General features: G+C 42.5%; 1 long non-coding RNA gene across 5 annotated transcripts; it reads left to right on the top strand.

The window, feature by feature from the left end:
* LOC108350756 (uncharacterized) lies at positions 1-11,756 on the top strand. 5 transcript variants are annotated; one of them, XR_005503855.2, is made up of 4 exons: positions 36-6,820; positions 8,508-8,635; positions 9,584-9,675; positions 9,782-11,756. It is a non-coding gene; the product is annotated as an uncharacterized LOC108350756 (long non-coding RNA). The 5 variants fall into 5 exon arrangements; XR_005503853.2 differs by having other exon boundaries at positions 31-6,820; positions 8,508-9,675; XR_005503854.2 differs by having other exon boundaries at positions 37-6,820; positions 9,584-11,756.
* Positions 11,757-23,498: the final 11,742 nt, after the last annotated feature.

Consider the following 23,498-nt stretch of genomic DNA (forward strand, 5'->3'; position numbering starts at 1 on the left):
GATTTTCCAAGGCCAGATGCAGGGCTGGATGAGGAAAGTGACCAACTCAGCCAAGAATAGACCCTTGAGCAGGCCAGCCAATACCTGACCAGATCCTTTGTCCTGTGTACCACCAATGAGAATAGGCGAGATAATCCTGTTGCTGAAGTCTGCCCTCGGTAACAAATAAAAGTTGTGTTTTTGGGTTCAGGGTTGCCTCATCCCACGTGGATGACCAATCCCACGTACGGGGATCATTAAACTTCTTGCCATTGCAGCAGTTTCTCAAGTTGGGTTCTGTGGGTTGTGCCCCTGAAGTTAGGCCAATTCGGTGGTCTTACAACATTTGGTGCATTGGCTGGGAACTGCACTCCCCCAGACCACAATTGGCAAAGAGTTTGAAGGTAAGCTCGAGCAAACCTGTATTCTGTGTTCTGTGTTACTTTCTGTTTTGTCTCAGTGTCATGTTGTCTCGTCTTTGACTTATGTTGTCTGCCTTCACTGTCTGAGGGGTTGGAGTCCCTTCAGAGAGGGGTTAGAGTTCCCTCATGGGTGGTCTCAGGCCAGGTGAGACCAAAATGTTTCTGAGGAATTAGAGTCCCTTCAGAGAGAAATTAGAGTCCCCTTAGTGGCCGCTGTGGGTCCAGTGAGGGGCTTATGGTTGTGAAGGGCAGAAATGCTAGTTATCACAGGGCACAGGCTCCAGAGGGAGGGAATCTGGAGGACACTCTAGAATCCCATTGGGAGGTAGAATCAGAAACAGTCCACCTAACCCGTAGGCAGCTAAAGTTTCAGCCAGGTACTTAAAGTATCAGGCATTTGTAGAAATCGTGTATATGAGGCCTTGTCTTGGTCTTATTTGTTTTCTGTGGTATTGTAGGGTCTTTTTGGCTTTGTTTGTTCTTTGCATGTGGACTGACGTCTGTGTTTGAAATCATGGATTGTCGACTGTGTTTGAGATTATGGAACTGCTTGTTTTGTTTGTTTGTCAAAGAATTTTACTTGGTCTTCTTGGTGCATAACTTGGAAATAATTTGCTTGAGAGAAATTGTTTTCTGCCAAGGAGTTTTGTCTTTCTCTCTTGAGCCTCCTCCCCAAGGAGAAGAGGAGAGTGGCAGGTGTATAGCCTGCTAGCAAACGAGCTACAGTCTGTGCTCAGCAGAGGCCCAGCTTAGGCCCAACTGGTGAGAGAGGAGTTTCTAGGAGATGGGGCCGCCGGCCAGGATTGATGCTTTGACAGCAAAAATGTAGCATTGTGCAGCATGTGGATTTAGTGATTCTTTTAAAGACTATTATGAGACTTTTGTCCTTGAAAAAATTCTAATCTCTGTGACCAGACCTTCAACACTTGCTCACAGAAGGAGAGCGTTCATTAAAATAATTTTCTTTGAGGAATCCTGCCTCCCTCTCCTTATCTGCTGGTACAATTGCAAGAGAGGAGTCTGTTTCCAGCATTAAGTCACCTTCTGCTTCATGAAGAGTGCCTCTTATGCTATCCCCGCAGCAGGAGAAAGTCTTGGCATGGGCTCTTCAGCTTACTCCAACTGAAGGATGTTGCGAAGGTCAAGATCAATGTTTTATTTTCCATGTGTCTTTAACCCAGTGAGACAGATTGGTGAAGGGCTGGGGGAACTGCTACTGAAGTCTTGGAATTCAGAGTCATGGGAAGGGCTATAGTTCTATTAAATATCAGAACTCCAGTGTTAGCAATCTTTTTATTGGATGTAAGAGGCAGGAAGCCCAGCTCAACTATGACCTGATAGACCCAGGTGAACCAGTTATATCTGACTATAGATTACTTTCTGATACCCAAGGCTTCAATTAGATCACACACCCCTGGGCGAGCCTCCCTTCAACACTCTAGAAGCTCAAATGCTTTTCTCCCCTGGTCTCTTGACTCAAGATCATGAGGCATGTCTGACAGCCTGGAAGAAACTCCCCACCCCCGAAATCTGGCTTTTCTTCTGAGCTCACCAAGGTGTTCCGGGAGCAGATGAGTCATACAATTCTTTTGTCAGCCACTTGGCATCTAGCACCCAGGTCCTAACCATCTCTCCATCCTTTTGTTATTAGTTCTTAATGGAAGCCTAGTGTCATTTAGAGGCTGGGTCTCTTGAGAGGCAGAGCCACTGAGCTGACACTGAAGGGAGGTACTCCTTAAGGGCAAATCTAAGTCCAGAGAGACAGCCAGTAACAGACCAGCTGTCCCTCTTCTCGCCTTTCTGTTTCACCGGCACAAGGCTTGTGCTTATTTTTGCACTGGCCTCATCCTCCAAAGAAAACTTCCTTATTTAGCTGTGTGACAAATGCTATTTGTTCTCTTCCATGAACCTCTATTTTCCAGACTCTCTTCTTTATCTCACCAGCCCACTTGAGATGCTTGATATTAGCTGTTACAGGTCCTCTTTACCACTGAGGAAACCAGAATCCTACTACAGGCCAGAAAGAATGTTCCAGGCCTGGATGGAAGGCCTCATTCTTACCTGTTGACTTCAATATGCATGAAGGTAGGGAGTGCCCAAGGTCAACCATCAGACTCCAATGGTGGGTCTCTGAGGGACTGGAAATTTGGCTAAGGTAAGGGAAGTGGTCCAGGGGCACACAGAATCCCCCTGAGTGTTCTTGGAACATTTGATGGAGGCTTTTTGTCAGTTCAAGCTCTATAATCCTACACAAAAAGAACACAAGATCACTGTTACTGTGGCCTTCATAGACCAATAAGCTAAAGATATAAAGAGAAAGTTACAGAAATTTGAAGGGTTGCTGAGAGTGTTAGTACCAGTTGCAGAGAAAATAAAGTTGAAATGTGTTTCAGGGTCTGTGCACATAAGTGGACAGCATCTAGTAGCTGTAGAGGAAGATGCAGAAGATATCATAACAGAGAGACTGAGGAAGAGAAAGAGGAAAAACGCAAAAAGAATAGGAAGCTAGAGAGCTGAAGAGAGATAAAAGACAGGAGAGGAACTTATACTGGCCACAGTAGTTAGAGAAGTAGGAAGACAGAACCTGGCAACAGCAGAGAATTCCTGGCTAAAGATCAGTGTGCCTATTGTAAAAAGGTCACTGGGTCAGGGACTGTCACAGGAAAAAGAAGAGGGGCCTCTCCAGTGTCCCCAAAGGCAAGCCTCTCGGTCCTAGAGTGCTGGTTATGCAAAGATGGAAGGGAAGCCCACCCAGTGTTTTGTGAATACAGGGACCCAACACTCTGTGCTCCTACACCCAAATGGACCAGTGTCCAGGAAAGAACTTGGGTACAGTGGGCTACCAGCAACAAACAATACTCATGGCCTACCCAAAGAACAGTGGGCCTTGTCATGGTCCAGGTGTCCTACCTGTTCCTTGTGATCCCAGACTTCACCTATGAATCTGAACCCTGCAACCCTGCTCTGGGAACCTGACCTAGGACCCACCCCCTTTCATAACTGTCAGCAGGTGCTCACTGAAGCACATGGGTAACATAAAGATCTGACTGACTAACCACTAGAGGAGGCAGAAGCCACCTGGTTCACGGATGGGAGCAGCTTCTTAGAGGAAGGAAATAAAGGGGCTGGGGCGGCAGTGTTAGATGGAAACAGAGTCATCTGGGCTCAGGTCCTACCAGAAGGCACCTCTACTCAGAGGGCAGAGCTCATTGCCCTCACCAAAGCCCTTGAGCTGGGAAAAGGGAAAGCGACTCAACATCTATATGGACAACAGGTATGCCATTGCCAAGGCTCACCAGCAGAGGGGCCCGCTGACATCTGAGGGCAAAGAGATTAAAAAACAAAGAAGAGATTCTGACTCTGTTAAGGGCCTTCCACGACCCAGCCAAGACAAGGAAGGGACTCAGGTACACCTGAATGGGAAAGATCCTGATACAAAAACAGGCAAAGGCCATGATAAAACAAATTCATCAATGGACTCACTTAGGGGTAAGCAAACTCATCCAGACTTTTTCAAAAACCAAATATTATGTACCAGGCCTCTGGTATCTCGTGGAACAGATAGTACACCAATATGTACTATGCCAAAAGTTAAATGTTTACAGGAATAAAGTTGACTCTGACAGAAGGCTCTGTGGGGATCGGCTTGGGGCCTACTGGGGAGTGGACTTCACTAAGATAGAGCCAGGAAAATATGGTTACAAATATCTCCTAGCATTTGTAGATACTTTCTCAGGATGAGTAGAAGCTTTCCCCAACAAGCAAGAGACAGCCTCAGTAGTCATAAAGAAGATACTGGAAGAAATCTTCCCCTGGTTTGGAGTGCCCAAAGTAATCGGATCAGACAATGGTCCTGCCTTCATTGCCCAGGTAAGCCAGGGTGTGACCAGGTATTTAGACATCGATTGGAAATTACATTGCATCTACAGACCTCAAAGTTCAAGACAGGTAGAGAGAATGAATAAAATTCTAAAAGAGACCCTGACTAAATTGACCATGGAGACTGGCATAGACTGGGTGGTGCTCTTCCCCTTGACCCTTTTCCTAAGTTAAGAATACCCCTTTCAGATTCAGCATTAACCCCTTTGAGATCTCATATGGGGCCCCAGCTCCTCTGACTGTATTAGATGATGTTATTGAACAAACATGTCATAGTAATAATGATTTTATGCCAGGCTAAAAGGACTAACGATGATACAGAAAGAAGTCTGGTTGCAGCTGGCACCAGCCTATGCCCTGGGGACCCCTAATCACAAGTTCCAGGTCAGAGACTCTGTCTACATACTACAACACCGGGCCCAGACACTTGAGCCTCACTGCTAAGGACTGTACCTGGTGCTACTGACCACCTCAACAGTTGTCAAGTGTCAGTCCTCACCAGCCTTGTACTAGCTGTTGGGGTTAGGGGTCTGGGACCTAAAAGGACACTCAGATCTTTAAAAAGCTCCCTAGACCTGCGCCTCAGATAAGTAGATACATCAGAGACATGACTGGGGGGTTCCTGTAATGCTCACTTGAGAAGTGTGCTTTGGAAACAAGAATTTTAAGTTTGCCCTGGATTCCATCAAGATAGGTCACTCAATCACACAAGTGCGAGGGTATGCTTGATTTCTATTGCAAATGATGTAACATGCCCTTACTATGAAGGCATTGCATATGTTAGTACTCCTAACACTTCTTGCGCCTGTGCCTTAGGAATCACAACCTGTATAAGTTTAGAAGTTCTAAAAGGCAATTATGACTTTGGTGTGTTAGTTCAGATAGTGTCTAGACTTTTATACCATCCTTATGAAGATGTACTGAACTATTGAGATCCTGATGCTAGAGACTTAATAAGGCACAAAAGAGAGTTGTAGATTACTCTGACAATTATCTTAGGGCTAGAATTAGGTACTGCAAGGGCAGCTATGGGGTCATCTGCCATTGCCCTCCAACACAAGGCTTATAGAGAATTGAGAGCTGCCATTGACTTAGATGTAGAAAGAATAAAAGAGACTTTAACTGACCTCCAAAAATCCCTGACCTCCCTCTCAGAAGTGGTCCATCAGAATAAGATGATTAGACCTGATATTCCTTGAAGAAGGAGGCTTGTGTGCTGCATTAAAAGAAGAATGTTGTTTTTATAGATCACTCAGGAAGAGATAAAGACAATTTGGCTAAGATTAGAGAAGGATTAGAACAAAGCTTTAGAGAGAGAGAGAGAGAGAGAGAGAGAGAGAGAGAGAGAGAGATAGAGAGAGAGAGCACTCAAGACAAATGTTGGTTTTAAACCTGGTTCAATACTTCCCCTTGGTTATCAACTCTAGTTTATTGCTTATTAGAGAATATATGGTTGAGGCAACAATACAGGCCCATCACTAGTGATGAGATCGAGTTATAATTTTAAGAACAAAACCAGGATTCAACAATGAAGCACCTTGACTTCAGACTTGATTTCCTCAAAGAGCCACAGCCCAGGCCACCAGGTCAGTCACATGAAACTGAGGAAGGATGGCAACAAACAAGTTAGAAATGTATCCTGACATCCTCAGAGCTCTGAGCCATGTTAGTAGCTCCTCCAATGAAGACCTGAAACTAATTTATATTAAAAAATTATTATATCTTACAGACAATATTATTATATTCCAAAAATTAGATAAATATGGTACAATAGGTAAGGTGTTATATACAGCAAATACAAAATTATTGTGACTGAAGGGAAGAAAAATCTAAATGAATAGAAAGCTAATAAATAAAGAAGCTAGATTTAACTGAGATAATTAGATCGATCATAAGGTCTGAGCCCTGTGAATGGATCAATGCTGGGGAAATTTCAGTCTTTGATGCAATGCTGTCTTAAGCAATTAGCTCAAATCCTGGGCCCCTCTGAAAGATCATTTGAAGTCAAAGTGTAGCAGGCAGATGTCTCCCAAGGTGCTCCTAGGCAGTTACACCCTCCTAAAGAGAGGGCATTTTCTGAGCATACTGTGTCTCAAATAGAAAAGAGAATTTGTGTCTTTCCACAATATCTGAATTTATTGAAATAACAAAGTCACAAGGTGTGGAGGTGTCCGAGGCAGGAAATGGTCAGACATTCCTACTTTCCTTGTTAACCTCTGCTGAGGTGAGCAGCTTTGGGTAATCATACAATTTTAATGAGGAATATTAGCACCTGATCACATATTACATACTAAATCTATCAACTTTCTTCCATCCTGCTTCCCTTTCCTTTCTCTCTCTCTCTTCTTTCCTTCCTTACCATTTGGGCTTCTTTGATTGCTAGCTATACATAGGTTTTATAATCACTTTAAGGGACTAAGAGGCCACGGAAGCCTTGAGGTTTCAGAAGCCAGATAACAGAAACACGGAGTCAGCAGTGATAACAGAAGAAACAGAAGCTGCAGGGAAGCTGAAGACACATCCTGGGTCTGAGACCAAAGGTACAGACTTGAGTCCAAAGGAGAAAGGACAGGGTCCAGGACTAGGTAGATAGATGGATAGACAGCAGGTCCCATGAAGGGGAATACAGGCAGATGCCAGTTGCTTTGTCAATGGCAGGGATTAAACCAAGATGAAGCCCTTGGAGAGTCAGGAGTTCTCCATCTGTCCATCCTCAAAACATATGCTGAAATACAAGGTAAAATCTTTGCAGGAAATCTCCCAGGGGACAACACTACAATCTTCCTGCAATTTACCCAGTTTTGTCTTCGTGCAGGGCAGAGAGGCAGATCAGGGTTGATGCTTTGGACGAAAACACATGTGACAGAATGAATGAACAGGATGTAGAATAAAGAACTAAGCTCACTGGGGGACAAAAACAGTAACACACAAAGCAGCCCTCCTCCCACCCTCCATCTTCGTGTAGGTTGGTCTTGACTTCACAATTGCCAATTAAACAAGAAATTTATTTCCACAGTTTAATAATAACCCAAGCTGAAGGATTTGTTGGAGGGCAACATGGCACCACCTTCCATGGCCATAAAAACAAATCATTTTTGAGCATCTTACCCTGGAATGATGGCTTTCTCAATGATACTGAACCCATCAACCACTGTCTTTTGAGATCTAGAGTTTCTCATGAGAAGTCAGATGAAATCTTAGAGGGTAGTTGCGATGAAGCTTCTTCCTCTGGGGCCCATAGATGTTCCTCAAATGCCCTGGGGGCCTGGAAGCAGAGCACCCTTTTTTTTTTCTTAACAGCATCTCCGTGTTAGTGGGGGAGCACTTTTTTAATTCTATCTAAGTTTAAAGCAAAGGCAATCGAATGCCTGCATGCAGAGATGATGAGTCTATAAAAGCCAAGTCACAAACCATTAAAGAATTCTTCCTAACTTCGCAAGTAGTAAAAACCAGTGTCCATCACCAGGATAGTCTTTCAACGCTTCCGGAGTCTAACATTATCTGGGTCTTTATTAATCATTAGTCTTAGGAGTGAAAGGCTTTTTTACATGTGATATGACCTGTGCTAACTGAGGTTTGTCCTCTTAGGTAGGAATTGTTTGAGGAGTTAGGAAACCTTTGGATATGTGGCCTGGCAGGAGGTAGAATGGATCCTTAGGAGACCTGGGAGATTGTCAGCACAGTGAAACCAGTTGCCTCAGACCCTGCTGCCAGTGAAGCAGCTGAGCCTACCACACGCTGGGCTTAGTCAGTACACTATAGTTTTGTGTGTCATTTCGACATGAGTTAGAGCCACCACAGAGGAAATAGCCTCAGTTGAGAAAATGCCTACATGAGATCCAGCTGTGGTGCATTTTCTCAATTAGTGATCAATGTGGGAAGGCCCAGCCCATGGTGGGTGGTAGCATTTCTGATCTGGTGGTCCTGGGTTTTACAATAAAGCTGGCTGAGAAAGCCATGAGGAACAAGCCAGTTTGCAGTACCCTCACCCTCCATGGCCTCTGCATCACCTCCTGCCTCCAGATTCCAGCCCTGCTTGAATTCCTGTTCTGACCTCCTCCAATAAACCTATCTAAGTTTAAAGTAAAGGAATTGAATGTCTGCATGCAGAGATGATGAGTCTGAAAACATCAAGTCAGTGCAGTCAAGTTAGCATGATGTGGAAGTGTAACCCAAATAAACACGTTCCTCCCCAACTTACTTTTTGGTTCTGCTGTTTTGTCACAGGAATAGCCACTCTCACTAAGACAAAGTCTGAGCCAAAATGGTGTCCACATCCCTTGAAAAGAATTAGAGGATGATAATGGTTTTTGGTGAGCTGCGATTGGCACATGACCTCACAAGCTGCCATTGAGGTAGAAGATCACCCACCGAATGTACCAGCTGGAACTGGATCTTGTGCACAAACGGCAGAAAGGCAGTTGGTTGGCTGTAGAGCAGCTGGACTCAGACTTTGGTTCTCAGAGAATTTTATTTTTTATTGTCCCTCTTTGGAATTGAACATCGGTGATCCTCACTGACCTGAACATAATGAGTTTGCTTCCTGATCAGTTGGGGTTTTTGTCGTTTTGTTTTCTGTGCCTGGATTTTGAGTTATGGTTTATTGTTTTGGGTTTAGTTTGTGCATTTGCTTCATGTGTTTTTTTTTAAATTACTAGTATCACCTGTTTTCTATTGTTATCTCCTCATTTATCTTTACATTTTGTATGTAGACTTATTTCTTCACTGTAAAAGCTCTTGTTAGTATATATCAGCTGTTAAAAATAAGGACTTTAATTATACTTGGACCATAGTCACCGGTTTGTTATACCCCACCCCACCCCACCCTTCAAGCCTTTCTCTGTAGTGATAAATTCCCCTATCACGTTAAAAGTCCTACCCTACCTAATGCTGCCATTCAAGAGACCAAACACCATGGGTGATCTTGAGGGATGACATATTTCCTTAGGTCAACACATTGTCACCAACAGGCTACCATCTTTTTTGATGCCTAAAACTATGAGGTTAAGAAAAAGGAAGTAGGTCTCATGCCTCTAGGTGGCAAATAGAAGGTCTGCAGTAGTTGGTCATTAGAGAATTTAAGGGTCTGAGCCAAAATGATCTCTGCCTCTCTTGAAATGCACTAGAGAAAGGGCCTTAAAGAAGCCCATGTGTTCACTCTCCAGCCACATCTTGAATCCAAGTCAGCACAAAGCTCATCCTTTTGTTACTGCGGCTCTCATTCAGATAAAAAATGTCCTCTTCAAGGTTTGTGTGTGAGAGGTCACACCACCTCCTGTCTCTAAAATGCTGGTCTCTTGCAGGAGTGTGTCTGGAGGAGTCATTAAAGACCAGGACAGTGAACCCCAACAGGAGGAACTGGGTCACTAGAAGCAAGGGGATTTGCCAAATCAATGTAAGCAGCGCTTCAGATTCATCTTCCCAAGTCTCCAGCCATGCCTTCCCTGTTGTCTGAGAGTCTGGACCAAAATAGAACCTGTGTATTTTATGTTGCTTCTTAGGGATTTAGTCGTGGCAATAAAAGCAATGGAGTGCTTGGAGATGGGAAGTGAAAACCTTCTTTTTTGATTGTGAAGAGCCATGATGATTGTCTCATTTCTTGCTATGACCTCATTGGCACCATTGTGAAAAAGTGCAGACTCATCCCATTGAAGGCTGGAAGTGGGGACAGGGAGATGCTGGATCTTGTCCACATACTACACAGAACCTCACAGATTGGTTCCTGTAGACTTTGGTATTATTGATCTCCTGAAAACAGACAATGATTTGACATCCAAGGAGTCAGTTTGTATCCTGCTGTGCTGGTTTCGATTTATATCTCTTAATTGGTTTCTCAATTAAGTTTTGGTTTATCTTGAGTTTCTTGTTTTCTAGAGCCATAATTTTATTCTTAAATAAGCACAGTTCGTTAATATTTTTCTATTTAATTTTTTTTTACTTTAAATTCGTCATTAGTGTGAATAAGAAGTAGACAATAAAGAATCTCATCACGGTAAGTACTTGAAGACATCCGCTGAACTGTTATGTCCACTAACCTTTGCTGGGCTTAAAGCTTTTCTGTCCTGATAACTATCTTGCCATGACCCCTCCTTGAAAAAACAAAATCATGCCAGCTGGACCCTAGCATTGGTCCTGATAAACTTTGGCTTCCTAATCTCTTGGACCTTGATATGGGAAGGTTCCTCTTTGTTGGTTTGGTATTTGTGTTGTTTTTCCCTTTTCATTCACACACTCAATTCTTTTGCTTGAAGCATTGATTTCTGCTTGTGTGTTAAATGTTCTTAATTGTTCCTTTGTCAACAGTTTGTGTCTGCCATGTTTTCCTTTGGTTTCATTTTCTTATTTGAAACCTTCCCTGTAAGATAAGGAATTTCCCTGTGGCACTCCTATACACTTGTGTAGTAAACTTGGGTCATCATCTATTCTGTTCCACTGCAGCAGGCCCTGGGTGGCTGAAAGCCTCTCATTTTTATTAAGGTTCCAGCTACATATCCATGGCCCTATTTAGGCTGTCCTCATCTCTGGAACTGACATGTTGCAGACAGGCAACCCTCAGTCTGTTCACATTTCAAAAAAAGACAAAATTTCATTCTTCATGGCTGAGCATGGGCCTCTTCACTTGTCCTCCTTATATGCTTCTTGTTGACCACTTGGTTTCTGGAATTACCCTAAGATCCTATGCTGAACACTACGTGAACACAAAACACCATCTCTATCATGCTGAAATGTATCTGACCTACAAAGTAATCTCCTAACAGATGTACACGTGAATGTTCAAGAATATTGACAGAGGCATTTATGTGTGTGTGTGTGTATGTATGTATGTGTGTATGTATGTTTGTGCATGTGGCCTCTGTGTTCCCATGTGCTGTTATGGTTCTGACACCAGAGTAAAATTGGCTTTGTAGGTTGTTTATAATGATCTCATCCCTTTTGTGAAGCAGCTTGAGCATTCTTCTTCGTGGCACTTTACAGCCAATAGTTAAGCTCTGTCACGCCAACCTTGGCTGGCAAGGAAGATGCAACACTGTTGGATTCTTCTCAACAGCCTTTATTGCAGGACCACCTCATTGCTGATACGGGGACCTCGAGCGGCAAAGCGCTCGCCTTATATTCACAACAGGCTGGGGCTATGCTAATTGTCTTTCAGGGATTGGTGGAGCACGAATCACCCCACTATCACCCTTCTACTTGTCCTCCAGGGATTGGCGGAGCATGAACCACCCCATTAGCATGGTACCACCCCGGCCAGATTGACGCCAGGTGCAAACCCGCGCATGCATAGTACTGTTTTTCACCACAGGAGGGCGCCGGATCACCTCATTATCCTATGGCCGCCCTGGCAAGGGGACAAGCCTGCGCATGCGTGACAAGTTGTTTACATCCAGACGGGACTGGATGTCAGCACCATCTTTGTTTTACCGCGCCACTCCCTACATCTCCCCCTTTTTTGTTTAATAAAAGGACTGGTCTAGATCAGGGTGTCATGCCAATATGTTATTGGTCTTAGGTCATCCCTGACAATGACTCAGCCTTACCTGTCATAGGGTAACCCTATCGCCACCGGGCCCCGTGTCTTAGGTTGGTCCGAGCTCCAGGAAAGTTGCCCATCTCTGGATACAATGACTCCACATGACAGCAACAAAAATGATCTAGGGCGAACTCTTAATCTTTCAAAGAGGCCAGCCATATGTTGGGAGAAGCACCATTTTCAATGGCGATCATAGCCTGGTAAACAACCGCTTTGTGTCTGGCATGTTCTCTTTTTAAACGGCCAATAAGCCAGAGACATACTCCGCATCCCAGGATGACAATAGCTCCCCAGGCAAACATGCCAGACCACTCCTTAAAAAAAAAAGAAAGCATTGGTGATCCATGAGGTAAAATCTTCAACTGTGATGGGGTCCAACCTAGTGCTGTTAAGGACAGCAATCTGCATCAGCAATTGTCTTGATAGTTGCTCTGCTTTCATGGACCAGTTTCCTTTCAGATAATTTGAGATTTCTTTGCTCTGTTGAGAATGCTGAGAAAAGTTAGCTTGCAAAGGAGTAATGCATAAACCTCTAAGGGAGGAAACTCAGGACAGCTGTGTCATATGATACAGTGCTTCAATTTGTTCTTCAATTAAATCTATCATTTGATTAGCTAATAGAAGACCAGATGCCAAAGGGGTATTAAATTCTTCTTGTATCTCTAGCGCCACTGCAGTTCTTTCTACAATCTGATTGACAGTCTCAGCCGTCTGTACTTGTTTTTGTCATGGTTATTGTGGCTGTAGTAGCTGCGGCAGCAGACAGCACAATAGCTGAAATTATAGCTGCCGTAATTCCAAAATCTCTTCTGGCTCTCAGCAAATTAAGAATAGGAAAGCTATCTGGGTTTGCCTCCATTGGGATTGGCACAGAGGAGGGAATCTTAACCATCACTGCAGTGTCATTAGTGTCGTCCCAGCATTCAGCTAAATAGCAGACTACATCAGAGCTATTACAATTTAAAACATCATTGCTTACATTAGTGCTGAAAGAAAAAAGGTGATCTAACACATACTGAAGTACTAGTGGCAGTATCATTTGCCAAGAGGTTATTATATTGAATATTGATCAACCTGGTATCATTTTTTCTGGTAGCTGAAACATTATACAGTGTGAAGTTCTCATCCATCAACCAAGCAAAGGGGGTCAGGGATGTATATGCCCCTTGCTCATTGGACAGCACCCATTGAAACCAAGGCCAGAGATTTTCCATGCCAGACTTATTCTGTTTCCAATTAAATTGTGTTTTTCTAAGAGGTGGGAAAAACTCAAATCCTGGAAAGAATTGTTTTGCTCTATGAAATGGACTCTGACATGGGGTAAAATCAGGTGGGAACTCTTGATACGGGGGGGGGGGTGGGGCAAGCGGGTAAGACTCTACAATGGGTAGAGTTATCCTGTGTATAGTTACCTTGCCCCGGGCGTGATGGAATGCTACAATTATGCATCCTAATCAGTGTTGTAATGTTCAAATCGGCAGAACTATTGACTGACGTGTTTCCACTGGGTGAAGAGACCCCCTGGGTAATTTGACTCAAAGCATCCAGGATGATCCCGGTGCTCATTGCACTGTCACTCACAGGATCCAACCAATTAGCTAATGTGTGGCTCTGTGCAACCAAACACAGGGCAGGGAAGAGTTCTTGACAGTAAAGCATAAGGTATGTGACAGAGAAAAGTTAGTGGCAGCATATCGTTGGGGCATTTCTCCATTTGGCACCATACAGGGAACATCACACAAACAGGAGGTGGAGAAAAAGGTTGGCAAAACAGTAGAATTGCTATGAACTGGCATGGGTACTGGCCAGGATCTGGCAATAACCCACAGGGTGAGCGAATCAACCTGTATTACCATTCCAAGTAGTAATAGTAGGGTTCGTAGTCTCATCTTCAGGAAGAGCAGAAGGCACTTTTCGAGTCAAGCGCTCAGGTACCCAAATTGGATTTTCTTGGTTCTGCGGAAAAACACAAACAGCTCCCCTAGATCTCAAAATCACGGGATTTGGGCCATGTCATTCATCAGTTAAGACATCCTTCCACTTTACTTCTGCATTAGTTATAGGTGTAGTAGCAGCATGGCGATCCGCAGCAGAGCGGCCATGTGCATCCAAAATTAAGAAATTTAGAGTAAAAAGAGCTAAAAAAAGTTGTTCTTTTGGTGTTTGGCCGCTGGCAATTCCCTCTTTTTGTTTTTGTATAAGCTCTTTTAATGTGTGATGGGCTCTTTCCACAATTCCTTGACCCTGGGGATTGTATGGCAATCCTGTAGTATGACCGACCTGCATTGTCTGGCAAAATGCCTGAAAGGACTTTGCAGTGTAGGCAGGCCCGTTGTCTGTCTTGAGACTATCAGGCTTTCCCCAGGCTGCCCATGCCTCTAAGCAATGACTAATGGCATTACAAGCCTTTTCACCAGTCATCAGATAGCGTGTATAATACTGGAACAGGTATCAACGGAAACATGAGCATATTTTAAATTTCCAAATTGAGATATGTGTGTGACATCCATCTGCCAAAGTTTTAGTGGGATCAGACCACGAGGGTTAATCCCCACCTGAGGAGGGTGGTGAAATTGAACACAATCTGGCAACATAACACCATGGGCTGTAGCTCTAGAGATTTTAAATTTTTGTTGAAGAGTAAAAGCAGGAACATGAAACTTTTGATGAAATTCTCTAGCGAGATCAACCGGAGCAGGATGAAAAATAAACTCTCTACGAGTACTAGCATCCACCAGGGTGTTATTACTGGCTATGGGACCAGGCAAATTCGTATGGGCTCGAGTATGTTGTATGAAAAAATTATTTTTTCTGGCCCAAATCAATTTTTGTAAATCTAAAAGAATTTGACATACGGTCCTAGTCGGCTGAATTGGCCCTGCAATTTCAAGTGAGCACACAGCATTAACTACATAAGCAGAGTCAGAAATTAAATTAAAAGAATCATGAAATCTTTTAAAAACTTCCAATACAATTTTACATTCTGTAATTTGGGGGGTGCCTGAACTGTACTGAATTAATACTGGTTCTTGAGAATCAACCATATAGGCACCTAAACCTGTTTTGGAGCCATCTGTATAAATATCTAACGCTCCAGACAAAGGCTCAGAGGCAGTGACCTTAGGAAAAATCACTGGATGTTCAATAAAAAATTGTAGCAACGGATCCTTAGGATAGTGATTGTCAAACTCTCTGTCAAAACTACAGCGTAATATGGCCCAATCATTTATCAAGGCACACAATGTTTCTATCTGAGCTGTTGTATATGGTATAATAATTTTCTTGGGTAAAATAACAAAATGCTGAATGCAAGATTTAACGCCTAACACAGCAAGCTGTGCAATGGCAGAAGGATAATATTCAAGGGTCTTATTAGGAGAAATATGGGGATAAATCCAAAGAAGTGGACCTTGTTGCCATAGCACTCCTGTAGGCTGACGAAAGGTTCTCAGTATACACAAAAGGAGATCCTCCTTTTCCTTGTACCTTCTTAGCATTGCCTTTTCCAGTCTTTCTTCTACTTTCCTCAAGGATAATCATGCTTCCTTGGTTAAAGTACGGGGTGAAGTAAGCTGAGAATCCCCTTTCAGGATTTCATAGAGTGGTTGCAAATCTACATTGGGCATTTTAATATAGGGAATAATCCAATTTATGCTTCCTAGTAATTTCTGAAAGTCATTTAATGTTTTTAAATGATCTTTTCGTAATTCAATTTTCTGAGGGGAAATACTATGAGGAGTGATTTTAGTTCCTAGATATTCCCCCATTTGGCCCATTTGAACCTTTTCAGGTGCTATGAACAATTGATTGTTTTCAAGCACCTTAACCACTTTCACATAGGCCACTTTTAGGGTGCCACAATCTTTAGCGGAAAGCAAAATATAACCTTAGCCAGATTGGTGGGGCATTTCCAGCCCCTCGGAGACCCACCCTTGAAGCCTGGCGGTAGACCTGGGTGTTAGATGTCAAGTGGCTGACAAAAGAATTGTAACCAGTTCACCTGGGACTTTCAGGACCTCAGTAGCAACCCTTTATCAAACTGTCTCAGTGGGCTAAAGGCCCATGGAAAAGAAAACATTAATCTTGACCTTGGCCACAGCCTCCAGTTGGAGTAAGCTAAAGAGCCGGTGCCAAAACTTTCTCCTCTTATCATCCTAGAGTAAAGCCTGTTCTGTCTGGCAAAACAAAGTTACTCACAGTCTGCTGCAGACTCTTTCTGAAATTACTTTAGGGGCTCCCCTGTCCCCAAACCTGGGGCATTTTGACCATAGGGGCAGGAACTGGCTGCTGAGAGGATAGGATCAAAGGCACTTTCCATGTCAATGATGATCAACGGGAAAGGTAACTTAATGTTAGAGATCAACTCCTCTTTTGGAATAAGGCCAGCAGATAAGGTAGGCTCCCTTAAAGAACTTCTCTTAATGAATGCTCTCCTTCTGTGAGCAAGTGTTGAAGGTCTGGCCACTAAAGGCAGCAACTGGATTTTTTTTCTTTTCTGACCCTGTTCTTTGAGGGATGGATAAATTCCTTTCTTGTTCTTGTTTTCCTTAGAGTCCTCCCCCGCCTCACTCTCAGTCTTTTCAGATCATTCCTCCTGTAGCATTTCTAACACAGCCTGTCCCTTTTCTATAGCCTGCTGACAGCATTTCTGATCTTCTATGCAGCTACGCACTAAGCAACATACCGGCCGAACCCCCACCTTTAAGGTTCCTTGCTCCCAAGCAAAATCTAAATCCTTCCCCAGCTTATCCCAGCTGCCCACCGTGAGATTCCCAGAGACAGCGAACCAAGGTGCAATGGCATCGCACTCACTAAGAAATCTCTCTATAGTGCTTCTTTTCATCCTAAGCTTTTTTCTTTCAAACACCTCTTGAAGAGCCAGAAAAATTGGGTGAGACTAATAAGTCCCCATGTTCGCTACAGCGGGTCCGCGGCTAGTTTCGCTCCCCTCTACTGTGTGGGCCGCGAGCACAAGCACAGATAAAACACTATGTTTCAAAAAATAATGCTGGCTATCAACCAACACACCGCCACTAGAGCGGGGTCCATAAAATTAAATTTCCTACTCACTACACTTCCTCCATACCCGGAGGCCTTATTGCCACTTACAACCTCAGACTTGAATTGTCCCACATTATCTGGGGAACTTTTATTTACGAGTGGTTTTATGAGCAAGGTGGGCTAGCATGTTTGTCTACACACGACTTCGTAGCCTGGCACTTGTTGGCTATTCCCAGGATGGTGGCAATTCAAAAGAAAGCAAACCCACCATACAAAGAGGAAAAGAAACAAAATTACAAGTCCTACCCACAAAGGATCAATTGGAAACAACATTGCTGTAGACCACAGACATTTTAGCCTCTAAACCAAGGCTTTCATCGTCTCTGCTTACCTCCAGAGACGTCGTCCCTTACCCAGGAACTTTCTGACGTCACCATGCTGGATTTGAAGAGTTCTGAATCCACAAGGATGTCCTCGTTTGCCGTATGGGCCACCAGTTGTCACGCCCACCTTGGCCAGCAAGGAAGATGCAACACCGTCAGATTCTTCTCAACAGCCTTTACTGCAGGACCACCTCATTGCTTGAGCGGTAAAGCGCTCGCCTTATATACACAACAGGCTGGGTATATGCTATTTGTCTTTCAGGGATTGGCGGAGCACGAATCACCCCACTATCACCCTTCTACTTGTCCTCCAGGGATTGGCGGAGCATGAACCACCCCATTAGCATGGTACCGCCCGGCCAGATTGACACCAGGTGCAAACCCGCGCATGTGCAGTACTGTTGTTCACCACAGGAGGGTGCCGGATCATCTCATTATCCTACGGCCACCCTGGCAAGGGGACAAGCCTGCGCATGTGCGATGATAAGTTGTTTACCTCCAGACGGGACTGGATGTTGGTGCCATCTTTGTTTTATCTCGCCACTCCCTACAAAGCTCTATCAATTTGTTAGTCCAGGCTCTCTTCTTAGGGGAGACTATAACACATCTTTCTATCTTTTACCTATATTGATCTCTTCATGTTTTGTAACATTCTGAATTTATCATCACACCAACAGATTAGCAGTGGGAAGGCAGCAAGTACTTTGTATTTGATAACCTTCTATCAATTTTGATGTCTGAGAAATGTCTTTCAGGATTGTGAGCACTCTGGAGTATAAGTTTTCTTCATAGCCTTTAGGGTTCCAATGGATTGTAACTTGTTTCTTCTGTGTCCCACATTTTAATAATTTGTGTCTTCTACGTGATTAACGCTGTTTGTCAGATTTGATCATCCTATCAAATTTGCAGGTCTTTGTTTCTGTGATCTTTGTTTCACCCTCTATGTCTTTGCTGATTTCCAGCTTTGATATTTCATATGCTTTGCATAACTGCTTTGGGGTTTAGGTTGGGTTTTTGTTGTTGTTCTTAATCTCTGAACACAAGATGCGTCATTAGGATGCTTGAGTTATCTGTGATTTTCATATTATAGAAACTGAGCACTTAGTTCAATTCCCAGTAACCACATGGTGGCTCACAACCATCTGTAATGGGTTCTGATGCCCTATTCTGGTGTGTCTGAAGACAGCCACAGTGTACTTTTATATAATAAATAAATCTTTGAAAGAAAAAGAAGCCTAAATGCACAGAAACTAAGAGCTATAAACTTGTCCGCTAGGCCTCCTTTGTTTTTTTGTTTTTTACTTCTAGTGTCTTATACTCATGTCACTCCCCACCTATAAGGGGGGAAATGGAGGTGGAATTTCCAGGCCTGAATCTCTGTGATGCAAATTTGCCAACAGCAGTCACAGAAAGACATTCTAGGTGGTCCATGTCCACCATAGTGGATGCTATGCGTTCCTTGAGCTACATGCCAATGGAAACCCACTAACTTGAAGAATAAATAGACTTAATGATGTCCTTGCCATACTTTAAAATGGTATCTTCTACTAGAAAAAAATTAGTGGTTACATTCTTGGGGTTAATAGGGATTTTTCAAAAGATCCATTCAAATATGGGTCTTGATGTCTCCTAACCCTCCCTCTTTCCCTTAATGGGGAGATGGAATTACCTTCCCTGCCCACATTCATGGTTTCTGAGGACAACAAAGACAGAAGGCAAATTAAGAAAAACAGTGGCAAGGGTTCCTCTAGGTCCAGATCACCTGATTTGTACAACACACTAGATATCAGTTCTCCTTGGACTTCTGACCTACAGGAGAATCTTGTTGATGCATACGACATCTATCTGATATGGTGGTACATCCAAAGACCCCTTATCCTACCTGGAGGACAACACTTCTGATTTGAGCTAAACCTCACAGGACAAGGGTATGGAAGCTGAGATTGAGGAGAGTGGGAACACTAAGTGCCATGGGATCCCAGAGACACAGGATAATATTGATGTGACTGATACCATCCACATAACTGGAAACATGAATGAAATTGACCTGCAGTTCAGTGAGAGAACATGTACTAATATAGGAAAGCAGTCCCACAGCAGCAGCTGGAGCTCACTCTCATCCCTCCCTTGTTGGGCCACTGCAGAGGCATATGTGTGCCTGTGCGCTGTCATAGGTGAGTTATGATCCATCCAGGTGGTCAATGTCTAAGAAAATAAGTTCATGAAAAATGCTTGAGATTGATAAATGCAAAGATGTTTTAAAGTTGATAAAGATGTATAAAGTTAAGATATATAAAGTTGGCAAATGCAAGTTAAAAGTGATAAAGGGTCTACGAAGATGTTTTAATGTATATAAATGCAAATTATTGAGATGTAAGAAATGATTTAAAGAAAAATTGGAAATGTTTCATATTTCTCTTACATGCAATTGTTATTTCAGAGTTTAAAGTTTTAACATTGATCAATGGAGTTCTGATAAGCTAATGGAACATTGGCAATTTGTAATTCGGTCACAAGCTTGTGGTTTTAATATCCCTTTGGTTGTTTCCTAAATATAATGTAAAGACTTAGCTTTACATCGTGCTAAAAATCTCTCTTCAATCTGTGTATCTAGCCCTCTGGATTGAGGAAAAATGTTCTGTGCCTTTTAACCCAAACCTATAGCTTTTGCTAGGTCTCAAATGCATGAGTCTATTCCTGTTATCTAACGAATTCCTGTTAATTATATTTCTAAAATGTGGACTTAATACAATGGTAAATACTAATATATATCCTTTTGTAAACTAAAGTTCATGTAAGGTTCAGAGAATCAATGTCCTAAGACTTGCAACCTCCTGTCACAGATCAAATGGATTCCAGATAAGTACACTGCCTGTTCTGATCTAATCCAGTAGGTGGCCCCACACATAATTCATATAAACTAGCATGTATCACACAAGTTAGAAATTATATACATTGAAACATGTATAGAATAACTACATGAAGGTTCACACATGCATGTGTTTATATAAATTATGAACATTAAATATGAATTATATAAGTAAAATATAATTTATTTATTTAGCAAATATTGTGTATATTACTATATATACAGTAATTATAAATTATTTGCATTAAATATTAATTGTATACTTTAAATGAAAAATATATTTATTAAATATATTTCATATATTTTAAAGTATGAGTTAAATCTATGAAATATGTTATTGTCTATATAATGTACAAATTTCACATGTCCTCCAGGACAGGGAATTGTGGAACATGCCTGCGGAGCTCTAAAAATCAGCTATGAATAAATAAAAAGGAGGGGGTTGTATATTCCTTCACCACAAAATTTTATTTTGAATTTCCTGACCTTGGATACCTGTGTCAAAGGTCGCCCTGCAGCTGGCACACTCATGCCCAGGTGAAATGGAAGTATCCACCTGCTAGCATGTGGCATGGTCCTGATATGGCGTTGATATGGAAGTGGACATATTGGTGTCTCTTCACAGGATGCTGAAGGAGCAGTAGTGCATAGTGATTGGTGAGACATGCTGACGCTGGCACAGAGAAGGAGGGTGGCCTTGATTTTGCTGGGTGCCCTGAAGATGGCGACAGGGAAGGTGTATTGGACAAATGTTCCTGACCCACCCTTGCTACATCCTCCTGTGTGATCAAGGCCAGACGTGCTTGTGCTATCTAATAATACTCAGCTCTTAGGGTTTCCTTGGTCTGAGAGTAAAATGCATTTCAAATTAATGAATGACACTGCTGTGGGTCAGGGGCTCCCTATCTGTTTTGCTAGAAATAGTATCACTGCTGGATGTGTCTCTGTGTACCCCAAGACTTAGAAGAAGACTACAGTGCCAAGCATTAAGATGGGAATGCCTATATCTCAGACTGGACAAAGCTGCCTTGCCTCGGGCTTTTAGACATCGTAGGACAGAAAACACAGAGACTGTGGAACCAGCCTCTGAAAAATCAATCAAGGAGAAAAGTTTTTAGAATGACCCTCCTCTATCTCTAATGTGACCAGTTATTGTGATTCAAGCAAGCACTGGTCTAGAAATCAACCCAGTACTGGACAAAAGGAAATGGCAGTGGACATGTGGAGGACTGATTGTGGATATTTTCAGAGACAGCAGCCTTGTATGATGTTATGTTTTCTGTGGATAAAAATGGAACAGGTTCATGGATTGATGTAAATGTAACATCCTAAATTATGCACACCTACTTTTATTTATTGTTACCTCAGTTGTAGGCTCTGATAATGAATTCAATATTTCTTGTTTTAACTGTCTTTTGTCTAATTGTGTTTCTGTCCTGTATGATGATCAATCTGTAATGGTAAAACCATCTTTTATTATAATTCATGGCAATCTGAATCCTGGTATTTTGAAAAAGCTTTCAGTTTTATAAGAATCAGATCATGCTCTGGCAAGGGGCAAACATGATTGGAGTGATCATTGCCAGTATGTTTTCCTCTCATAAAGATGATAGGCAGTGCTACTAAGAGGTACAAACATCATGTTTTGTTAATCATCTTGCTGAAATTGTAACCAATGCCCTGAGCATACAAGATGATTTGGATAGATGACTAGAACAAAGAATTGACATATTATATGATGTAATTCAGATCATGAGAGATGAGGTATAAGGAATGAAAGTCAAAAGCCATATGGAATGTCATACTCAATATCTCTGGATTTGTATAACTCCACAAATGTATAATGAGAGGTAGCGTAACCAGAACAGAGTTAAAAGGCACATTCAGGGTATTTGGCATAACATTAATAGTTCTTTAAATTTGTTAGCCCTGCATAGTGAGATTGCAAGTTTAAGCCTTTGCCTTTTGATGCTGCTAGCACTGCAGATGATATTTTGAAAGAATTACAGGCCATTTTTCCTCATTTACATCTCTTATTGGGTATAACAGAACTTTGTTTTGTGATCCTTCTTATGGCATGTCTATTACCTGCTCTTTTGAGAGGAATCATCATAGCTTTTACAGATGTCAAAGCAGAGTTACATAAATTAAAGCTCCAATGTCTTTCCTAGCGGAGGTTGGTAGTCAGTGATAGGTAAGATCATCTTGAAAAATTCCTCAACCTAAGACAGGCCACAAATACAAGATTATTCATATCCCCATTATGGGTAAAAGCTGTGTTTCCAGATGGCAACTTAAGACAGGCACAACTTTCTGCTGGAGGACTGATAAAGTGCCTCTTATAGATACAAAAGATGGCTAAGATTCTCTCAGAGGTGGATCAACCTAAGACAGGACATGGACACTTAAATTTAGGTACCAAGGATGGGTAAGGTCCATACCTCTTGAGAGGATGTCTAAGACAGGCACAGTCTTTCTGTGCCAATAGCTGAGACAGTTTGGGCTTGCATAGATTAAAAAGGGGGGACACGTGGGGAAAACTTCTAGAGTTAGCTTTGACTGACTTGCTTGTAATAATCATAAATGAGTCTTCAGACATCTGTCTTTGTTTTTAACTAAGACATGCATGAATTATGCCCTACCAAGTTCCTCTATTTATTCATGAATCCTTGAGAAACTGTCTTAACCTGAAGGAGATGGCTTAAGTCAAACATAGATAGTGTGTATAATAAACTCACCATGTAGTTATTTGTGGCTGTTGTTTATCTTCCTAGAATTGGTCATGGTTTGTGCTGCTACCCTTTAAAAGACACTGAGAAAGTACAGTTGCTCACTGGAATGGTATTAACCAATGGCACTCCCAAAGCTGTTTCTCATAACTTCTTTCTGACTTTCTTATGATCATCCTCACTTGCTCAGTCCTGGCTCTCATGCTGACTGATGGATTGGCTCCTGCAACTCTGGATATCAGCAAGTGGTATCATGTGGAGCCTTTCTGACTAGGATGCTGTTATGTTCGCCTTACTAACTTTCAGGCAGGGAGCAGCCCTGTGAGTCAGCAAAGGCAGCACAGCTGACAAGAACTGCAGGGGCATAATCTGTGGGGATCACTCAATCTCATTCAGGTTCAGTCCACTTGTAGTGGTAGATGAGTCTCTGAAGCCTGGACTTAATGTAACCCTGTCATATTTGAGCTTTTTCTTCAGAGAACATATTATGGTCAATGGGAATGTGGTCATTTGTGACAGATTATCAGTTTGTGTGGAATTCACATCCTTGGCCACAGCTTACACCTATAGCCATGACCAGGTCGATATAGCAGTCTGGTCTACTCAGCCCTCATTGCTGCCATACTGCGGTACAGTAGGTCATCATAATAAGGGCTTGAGTCTCGGTTCTGTGATAACCTGGATCATTTCCTTTCTACTGTCCAC

The sequence above is a fragment of the Rattus norvegicus genome, chromosome 4, assembly GCF_036323735.1.
Source record: "Rattus norvegicus strain BN/NHsdMcwi chromosome 4, GRCr8, whole genome shotgun sequence".
In the NCBI taxonomy this organism is placed as follows: domain Eukaryota; kingdom Metazoa; phylum Chordata; class Mammalia; order Rodentia; family Muridae; genus Rattus; species Rattus norvegicus.